The sequence below is a fragment of the Hypomesus nipponensis genome, chromosome 1 (genome assembly GCF_054491055.1).
Source record: "Hypomesus nipponensis isolate SF chromosome 1, ASM5449105v1, whole genome shotgun sequence".
Lineage (NCBI taxonomy): Eukaryota > Metazoa > Chordata > Actinopteri > Osmeriformes > Osmeridae > Hypomesus > Hypomesus nipponensis.
This window is the reverse complement of record NC_140361.1, coordinates 3,630,001-3,639,732: the sequence shown is the minus strand read 5'-3', so window position 1 is coordinate 3,639,732 and position 9,732 is coordinate 3,630,001. Positions and strand designations below refer to the sequence as shown.

General features: G+C 39.3%; 1 long non-coding RNA gene across 1 annotated transcript; it reads right to left on the bottom strand.

Moving 5' to 3' along the window:
* Positions 1-4,674: 4,674 nt before the first annotated feature.
* Positions 4,675-6,880, bottom strand: LOC146301881 (uncharacterized). The gene is made up of 3 exons (XR_014755247.1): positions 6,761-6,880; positions 6,628-6,666; positions 4,675-6,526 (listed from the first exon to the last, which is right to left on the bottom strand). It is a non-coding gene; the product is annotated as an uncharacterized LOC146301881 (long non-coding RNA).
* Between the last annotated feature and the right edge of the window lie 2,852 nt (positions 6,881-9,732).

The following is a 9,732-nucleotide window of genomic DNA, read 5'->3' as shown; positions in this document are numbered from 1 at the left end:
CCGCAGCTCTGAACGGCTGCAGTCTAGCGCGGCATCTATGCATTCCTGAAAGAGAAAGACACGTTAGGCTTTGGACTGACTGACACTGTGGAGAGGATTGTGGGCTGAGGGGGGAAGTTTGTTGAAACCCTCATCTCAGCAGCTGTGCTGAGGATCCTGCACCACTGGTCCAATATTGTAACAGAGCGGATGTCTTAGACTACATTAGGTATTTGTTTATGCTTCACATAATCAAGACTGTTTGAGAAGTTAAACAACTTGATGTAATAGAATCAGATAAGTCGTACCTTTGTAAAATCTGCAGTGTAGAAGGTTAAATCCTTGTCCTGCATTGGAAGAAAGGTTTAAGTAAGAGCCCAAGTCAAGCATTCCATATATTTCACCAATAAAGATTTTATAGTAACTTACACAGGTCATATTGGCATTCAGTAGTTCCTTAGTGACCCCTAGAATATCTTTGATTATGTCTGTGTCATAATCAAAGGTAGGGATATTTGTAGATGGAGTTGGTTTTCCTTGAAGATAAGAGATGGAGAGCATGCAAAAGGCAATCCTAAAGATGTGATCCATGGTTGTCTGGAGGTTTTCAAAGCAGTATCCTTTCAGATGTACAGGGCTGGAGGTAATGAGTCTGTAAGGACAGGTGTGGCTGGTTGTGAAGTATAGAGTGAAGAAGTTGGCCCTCTTTTTATACTGCATGCTCATGTCCTCATGTGTGGGCAAATTATACTTTTTTCCTTTTGATGACTCTAGGGATTTTTTTTTCTTTCAGTGTTTAACAAGGGTGAAATCCCTTCACACGACTTGTACACAGCTCATAAATATTAAAGGTTGATGTTGTTGTTGTATGGCCATAGTAGCACGTTCATGAGGCAAGGGTGAATCATTTCAGTCTGGACCTGTTTCCTGTAAGTGTTTAACATCTTGAGACCAGATCTGTAGTGGTTTCCTTCCTCCTAATTTCCTGTGGTCCTCCAGACACCGTGCCCAGTTTAGGGGCTTCTCTGAAGCTTCTTCATCTCCAGATCACAGTATGAAATTATTTGAGCAATAAGTGACTTATTAGTTTGTAATCATTGTTGTGGCAACAAAGTATTGTCTCATCAGTTCGACAACATGACAGATTTCATAGATCAACTCATTAAAGTTTGCCACATTAACATATAAAGCAAGAATTTCAATTCCATGCCAATGGAATAAACCAGGACACAGAAATAAACCAGGACACACAACCTAATCGGACGAGCCTCACAACGTGTCACCTGCTTGGCATGAGACTGACCCCCGTCACCTCGGAAACAAACCGCAAACACGGCTTTCTTCACTTGAGACACGTTCTCACTCCGGGTTGTAATGTGACCCTGCGACAGTGAGGCTGGTTTATCTTTGGGTCTTTTTGGATCCACGTCTAACACGTCTGTTTTCATGTGGTGTGAACAGCGCATTGACATTTGTGATCTTCAACTTCACAAAATCGAAGCCTCTTACGAAATGTAGAGCTTTCTAGTGTTTGACTTCAGCAGTGACCTCTGAGTTGAGTTGGCTGCACGGCATCACCCTACTTCAAGGCACCTTAATGATTTTGTTGTGATTATGATTTTGTACAGTTTTAGTGTAGAATGATATTGTCTACTGTCATAGATTAGCTCAATGTCACATTACGTACAATGTAAAAATCATCTAAAACCCCAAACCACTCAGACATTGTCGTAACTGGAGGTGAGATGCAAAAACCAGGTTGAAGGTTGTTTCGTGGAAATATTAAGAGTCTGGTGCTGTGGGAAGAGATGTTTTCCATCTGAAAGGGGGTTCCCTGTCAGGGTAATCAGGATCTCATTCATTCCTAATGTTCACTCATGTCACAGACCTGGTGATGATGCCCACTGACAGTTTGTGCAAATGAGTTATTTTTCACTTTTAGTTTTTACTGATGATGCATGATAATATTTAGGTGAAATAAGTGTACTCACTAGTTTTGGTGGGAAGAGGGTGGTTTTTTTTGTATCGCTGGTTTCCAGCAGTGTGACAGGTGTCACCCCTGTTTCCAAGGCAGCCGTCTGTTCCCTGTGATTTAGTTTATTTGTGTAAAACATCCATGCAGCTATATAGCCTTAAAGTATGTGCAAAATATGCAATGGAGAAAATCTGCTTTGGCTTGTAACGAAACAAAAGATAAAAGAAAAACATTCACAAACTAGGTTGATTCCAGGAAACCTCTATTATACATTTAACCACACTAATTATGTTGGTCTACTGTACTTCAAGTATCAAAGATATCATGCATGCATTCATGCCTGGGTTGACTTTGGGTTGTGGTAGTCATTTGAAACTTCTCATGCTTTTCAGAAGACAAACTCACCACATAGACCATGAGGGTCAGATGGCTGAGTGGTAAGGGAGTCAGGCTATTAATCAGAAGGTTGTTGGTCCGATTCCCGGCCATGCCGATTGACCTACTTGCCTCGGGAAGAATGTCCCTGAACTTACATTAAGTACAGGGCCATTCTCCCTGTAAGTCTCTGTACAGAGACGTTCTCCAGAGGCAGGAAGGGTACTTCAGTACCTCATAATTTTGACCACAATGCCCACATGAACCTATTGTCCCGTGTCCTCTATTCCCGTTCTATTTCCGTTCTATTTCCGTTTTCCCTTAATTACTATAAGTACAGGGACTGTAAATCCCTCTGGATAAGAGCGTCTGCTAAATGTTTTTAGTTTAATATTCTATTCTTTGTGACTGGACGGCAATTGAAACTAACCAGCATTAGGAATACTTAAAATAGTTACAATAATTCCAGTACCTTCACATTGACTTCATCTTGGATGTCAATGGCTAGGTTGCTAGGGAAGTCTTGCCTTATCTCAAGACATGGAATGATGGAGTTAGGATTATATAGCAGCGGTCAAAAGGTTTTTACATGGTTTCGAAGTGCCAGGAGGCCAGTCTTTGACCACAAGTGAACAGAATTTTACATTAATCTTTAATTGTAATCTATGCCAGACTGGTACTTCTGCTTAGAGAGGGGTGGAAAACTGAGATAAAGGACTTCTCTGAATGTCCTGAAGAGAGATGTTGGACTCATTTGTAAATATAGAGGGGATGCGGTAAAGGTGATATTTGTTCCAGATTCTTTATTTACTTCCATATTTATCCATGGCTCTGGTACAGCCATTTAAAAACTAAGCTATTTTTAGACCTGACAATCACCTTCATTCACGTTAGTCATTTCAGTACTTAAGTGAATCACAATCATTTTGACCACAACGCCCACGTGAATCCCGTGTCCTCTGGAACTTTCTCTATTTCGGTTTTCCCTGATGAAGGTCACTGATTCGGTATTGGTCCCCAGATCCTGTCATGGTGTATTTGACTAAGTGGGGGAGGCAGGATGAGAAGAGGATTAGGAGAAGAGGACATTGAGCTCTTAGCATGTACTACTATTATTATTTGATAATCAGATCTTTTTTTTTAACCTATTATTAATAATGATGGTGTTCATTTAGCAGATACCTTTTTCCAAAACGATGTAAAAGGGGAGATTTGAACCTGTGACCTCTTGATCTACAGTCAAATGCTCAAACCACTGAATGAATAATCTAATCCATCATTAAAACCGTTTGACTCACTTTACATATCTACTCTCAGATGATCTGGTAATGTTAAATAACTTGCTGCGTGAAACAGATGTGCACAGGCACTTCAAAACAGGCAGAAATCAAGACGAGACTCATGCGCTATGCAGGCTCCGTGCTACAGATGGAAAGTGTGAAGTCAGAACTTCAACGGCCATGTGGAGAGAAAAGCCATGCTAGATTCAGCAGTAAAACAATAGCCACTGTGATTCAGGAAGTGATCGGAGACAGTCCTGCACCACTGAAACATGCGGTTACCTTCCTTGAAACTAAAATGATTTAGTTTGCTTACCTTTTACTGGGCAGACCAGAAACACATTAACTTATTTATTTACGTCTCTCAAATATGTTAATTGTTATTTAAAGTAAATTTAATTATGAGTTAAATTTGTTAAGCAGTGTAGTTATTGAGTTTCCCTGAGTGATTCCACACCTGCATCTTTGACCTTTTAAGTCATAGTCATGGTTTCACAGATTCATGCAATCCTCAGTCTTTAGGCCCACTTGATTTCAATCAGGGATGTAGAAAAGAGGCCTGAGAAACTGTAGAAACTGATCTTTGATTTTAGGATGATGGTTAAAAGCATAGAGGAAAAAAAACACAGACCACTGTAAGCAGGTAGCGGTCTGCCCAGTCTAATGTGTGCCATTAAGGAAAAGCACCACAGGCCTACACGTTTGCGTCACAACGTTTTATCTGAGACCTTGTAGGTTTGCTCCCTCTGGAGTTATTGCAGTACCTGCAAGACCTAGAGTAGGCTATCTAGTGGAAAGACTGATCAATATTTCCATTGAATTCAAATGAAACTGAACCAGCAGACAGCTTGTTCCACTGCATAATTCTTCACAAATGGATGACAGATGTTATCAACAGCTGTAAACCTGATAAGACCTGCAACTCTGTTTTTTAAAAATACATTTTATATATATATATATATATATATATATATATATATATATATATAAATCTGTATTTATATATATATATATATATACATACATAGTTCCCACCAAATTAGTTTCCCATGCCGGACATCCAACCCATTCTTAGTCTCAGGATGTTAAATACTGCTGCTTGCTGCTCTGGGTTGATGCCCAAAATGCTAAATGGGTTGTTGGTGCTGATTCATCAATTGTGTCTGGCGGTGAAAAACGGATATAAACTTCGGGAGCACAATTACGTTGATATTCTCACATTCCTGCCTGTTTGAAGAATTTACACTGTGTCTTGTTTTTGTTTGTAAATATATTTTGTCTCTATGAAATTACTTTGAATGTAGTATTAAAACTTCCAACTTTTTCACTTTTTTTCCAAAATAAATAAATAAATAAAAATCTTTAAAATTTTTGCATAATCAAGAGTGTAGAAAGTTTGACAAAATACACCTTTGCAACATCAGTTATTAAACAACACTTGTTTTTCACAGTATCAGCATGAATGCCTGCATTTCACGCTATGGGAATTCTGCCAACTATGGTCAGGGAAAACCCAGCAAGTGAGCGGACCACAGAAACACCACACCTGTTCTACAGGAACCACCAAACCCACAACACCTTTCCTACTACCCAAAACCATCACGTCTGACACAACATAACAGCTAAACCTGACCTTGCAATAACTTGTGAAATCTCAAATTCAAGAGTTGTGACATCGTAGGGCCTTACTTGGTGCTGATGGACAGTCTGTATTTTAATGACAGTTACAAGAGACAGAGTGCTTTAGTGATGGTTGGAGGTGCAGAATGTTTGGGCAGGATGTGCATCTCCAAACAGATTGATGTTCTCTCTGACAAAAAAAACCCTGGGAAGTCCAGAGTCAAGCTGCAGGCCTGATACCTGCTCCCAGCAGCCAGCACCTGTCATTGTGAGAGAGACCACAGTACATGTGGCTTACCTCTACTATATCTTGCTAGGGACAACAATATGTGTTTAAAAACACCACCTCAGTTTTTAGGTGACATACTTTAGTATGTCATACTTGACTTTAGTTATATGCTAGCCTTGTTAAGGGCTCTCCGGGAACACATTGCTGTTGTAATACCATGCTTCTTTAGTAGGTTTACAGATCACTTTACAGTTGCTCAGTTGTCTTCAACATGGCAATACAGTCAGACATGTCAGGCAAGAATTACACAAATGTAATTTGATCTGTTTTATTTCATTTGAATCTAGTTTGAACAGGTAATCCCACTTTGTGACTGGTACAACAATAAGTTAAAACTTAAATTACTGAAAACAGCATCAGAGTTAGAGCTACAGAGAAGAGCACAGGTGTACATACACTGTCAACAACACAAATCTTGACAGATTTTTATACAAACACAGGATTAACAAAATATTATCAGAACATTGTTGGAAATACAGTTTTCCTGAGATTCAACATTCATTTTCTGTCTATAGGCTCAATCGACTCAATAAAAACAATTGAACACGAACATTAAGCTCATTACATGAATAAATTAAAGATTTCCTGTATACACAGTGTGAACTGGTAAAGCAAAAGCAGCTCTGAGGATTTGGTAGTAAAACTATCCTTCTTACAGAAGACTTGCATGTTAAAAGAATAAATATTAATTAAATAAGTTATTTAGCAGGATGGCCATAATCCTTAATGATCTGGCCACTGGTGGCTCCACAGTGTAGTGTTCTTTACACATTCAGACGTCTCTTTGTTCAGGCTTCCATTCACATGCTGTTAGCCTGGTAGGAGAACAGCATAGTAGATATCAGTTAGTATGAGATTGGCACTGTGAAAATACGTGACACTACAGTTCATTGGTAGTCTGTGAGGTGAATTCAAAGTAGATACCTTTTGAAATAGGGATTTCAATTGTATCATAAATTCCTTGGTGTCCTTCTTTGGATGTGAATGACAAGGTGTACAAACCGTGTCCTGGAGAAATACAAGAAAACAGACATTTAGATTCATGCCAAATGTAATTTGTTTGTTACAACACAAAACTAGAGGTCTACATTTTGGAAATTGATTGTTACCTTAATCTCCTCTGGACTGCAGAAGTTCACACCATTCTCCTGAAAAAAACAAATTAGTGTGAATTAAACCTTCTGTTCAGAGCTGTTTTACTATTGTTGTTTGATTGTATTTACGTTGTTCCTTGTGACTCACCGTGTCTGGATCTCCTAGGTTTCTAAGCAGTACCATCAGATTCTGTTTATGGGAGAGTTTATGGGAGAGTTTATCCAGCTCCTTTCTGAAGCAGCGCAAGGCAGACAGGGAGCAGCAGTTCTGAAAACCACGGAAGAAGAAAATAATTAATTCACTTAAAAACTGAAGATTCTAGATGTCTGACGTCATGTGGCTGGTTGCTACATTTCATCTGTTTTCTCAGTTGTAATAAAATAATTTGAATGTTCTGAACTTGCATCCAAATGTCTGTGTAACAGGTGTAAATGGATGGATGAATTTACATGCTGCACATAAAGCCCAACACACATTGGACGAGGTGTGTAGAGTAAAAGCCAGAGGGGGGCGCTGTTTAGCTGGTTTCTAACTTCAAATCGCAAGTGCAACATCAGACGCACAACGCAACTTCCTTAAAGGCAGGGCAGGCACTGTTGTTGAGAAGCACTGTATCATAGTTGCTGCAATGCCCTTCCTATCTTGATAGCAACTTGTTTGACAGTTAAATGACATCAATCCGATATCTGTGGGATTCAGGATGGTAACAATCATTATGGTCGGACCGGCACTAATGAACAGTAGGAATTCGGACAGAATGCAATGATTGTACGCGCTGATTGTCTGTCTACCTATCCCCCAAAGCATGGACGGATTAGGAAACCATGGGCCCCTGGGCCTGGACGTGTCAAGGCCCCACCCCCTCTTCCCCGCAAAAAAAAAAATGTATTGATATTTTTGTTTAAAAACGGAAAAGTACTCGAGTAATAAAAAATTACAATCATAGGCTTAACAATATTATATCTTCAATAAATAGTGTGTGTTGGGGGTGCTTAGACACAGCTCTAATGCTATTGTTTTGCACTTGCTTTTTGGATTTCTACAGTACTCCATTGCATGGAGTACTCAGTCCCTCTAAAGTCCTATAGATAAACTGAGGGGATAAACACTCACTTGAAAGGTTTCTTTCTTGTGACATTTTCAAAGTGATGTTTAGGCTAATTTTTTGTGGAATCAGTAGGACTTTTGGGGCCCTGTTAAAGACATTAATGACTTAAGCCTAGCATATACCGGCTATGGCGCATCGTGTCATATCATCATATCAATACATATCAAGTTAATAACAGCGACGATACACAGAGGCTCTGGGTTAGGGGCCCCCTGAGCTCATGGGCCCCTGGGCCTGGGCCCGGTAGGCCCGTTGGTTAATCATCCCTGCCCCAAAGTCAGGCAGAACAATCATGGGTTTTGGAAGAGTGGCTTTTAAGGGAGGGGGTGGGATATTTTGGTTTGAATCCTTTCAAACTTGAGCTAAAATTGCCTGTCCTGCCTTTAATCTGTCTTGTGTAAAATGGCAAAGCTTTTCTGAATATTGCTACTTAAAAAATCCTTCATTTATTTTACTCATTTTGTCATCATTTAGTATACACATTATAATTGATTGCACCTGCCTTTAAATTGTAAATAGTGGTCCATAATAGCTTACAGTAAAACATTTCTGAATTTTGTAACACATCCACTGCAGTTATGAAGACACTTTCAAGGTTCTCAATGTGCTCTGATGTGCTCACTGGGCTTCACCATAGAGGTTGAGCCGAGTGATTCAGAAGGTATGTTTCCCTCAAACCATTCGATGGGACAAAACGATTCAACTACACTAGCCTCTGAGTTGGGTTTCCACTGTCTCCTATCTCCCATATACTTGTTTTGTGAAACTGCTAAGAGGAGCGGGACCAACAATGTTCTGTGTACTTGTTGCAAATGGAAAATAAACTTGAAATTCGAAACTGGTAGGAAAAGTGATGTTTCCTGTATGATGTGTCCATAATATCAGTCAACTGCTCCACAAACTTTCAACGTACTTTTTCTGAGAGAAGAATTGTGTTTTTCACCAGATTCCACAACTAATTGCACAGGTCAGGTTATTGGAGCACCCAAAGACCACATTAAAGTGTTGAAATTAAACCTCTAAAAACCTTCTCTATATGACTTGAATAAACAATGCCTGTGGCACAGTTTAAGTTGCATGACCCACAGAGAATGCTGTAATCACTCAACACATTTCTCCTAAATGTGTTCAAGTCACACCGAGAGATATGGAGATGTTTTCAGACTGACTCATAGAAGAACAGAACAAATGCCAAACTGGATTTACTGTTTGTGAAAGTGATTGAAACTAACAACCCTTTTCCTCAACAAATATGATTCATCTTTTGTGAAAATGTTTGTTTCCATTAAATGTATTCTTACTTGTTATTTCTAATAAAAAATAAAGCCTTCAAGTTGCCTTCTGAACCAAAGTGGTGGTGTCCAGAATGTAGAACAGCTCTACATCCAACAACTATGTCTTCTTCTTATTATCAACAATAATGTGGAATAATCTCAATTTCCCTTATTTAGTTTAACAGTGATTTCAAGTATGATTTCAATGAATCTTTTTTTTTTTAAGTAAGAGATCACAATTTGTAGTGTGTGAAGAACTTCCTACACAAACACAGAACATTTCAAGGAAGGCTTGTGTGATTAATTAGTCACCCTGAGTATCAATAACATGTTCAAACCTAATAGATCCTCCACACTTCCTGTTTTCAGAAGACCATGGTAGTTTGGTCTACTGCACTACACATTCAGAACAGTATAGGTGGGTGCTAAAGTCATGACTCAGGGCAACCACAACACCACAGTCAAGCATCCAGTACCAACAATGACCATGTTGATCAGCTCAGAAAATGTGAAGTCAGGGAAGTTACTTACGTCTACTTCCAAAGAGAGGGGAGTGTGAAGGGTCAAGGTGCTTTTCTGCAAGAAAAGAAAAATGACATGTCAAGCTGTGATGTTGAAACTTCACATCGCTAAAAACAAAAAAGAAACTGGATATAGATTGACTTACCTTGAGCGTCTTGCTCAATTTTATTATTCGGTTGAATACTTCTTGTCGTTTCTTTTCAATCCGGTCCCGG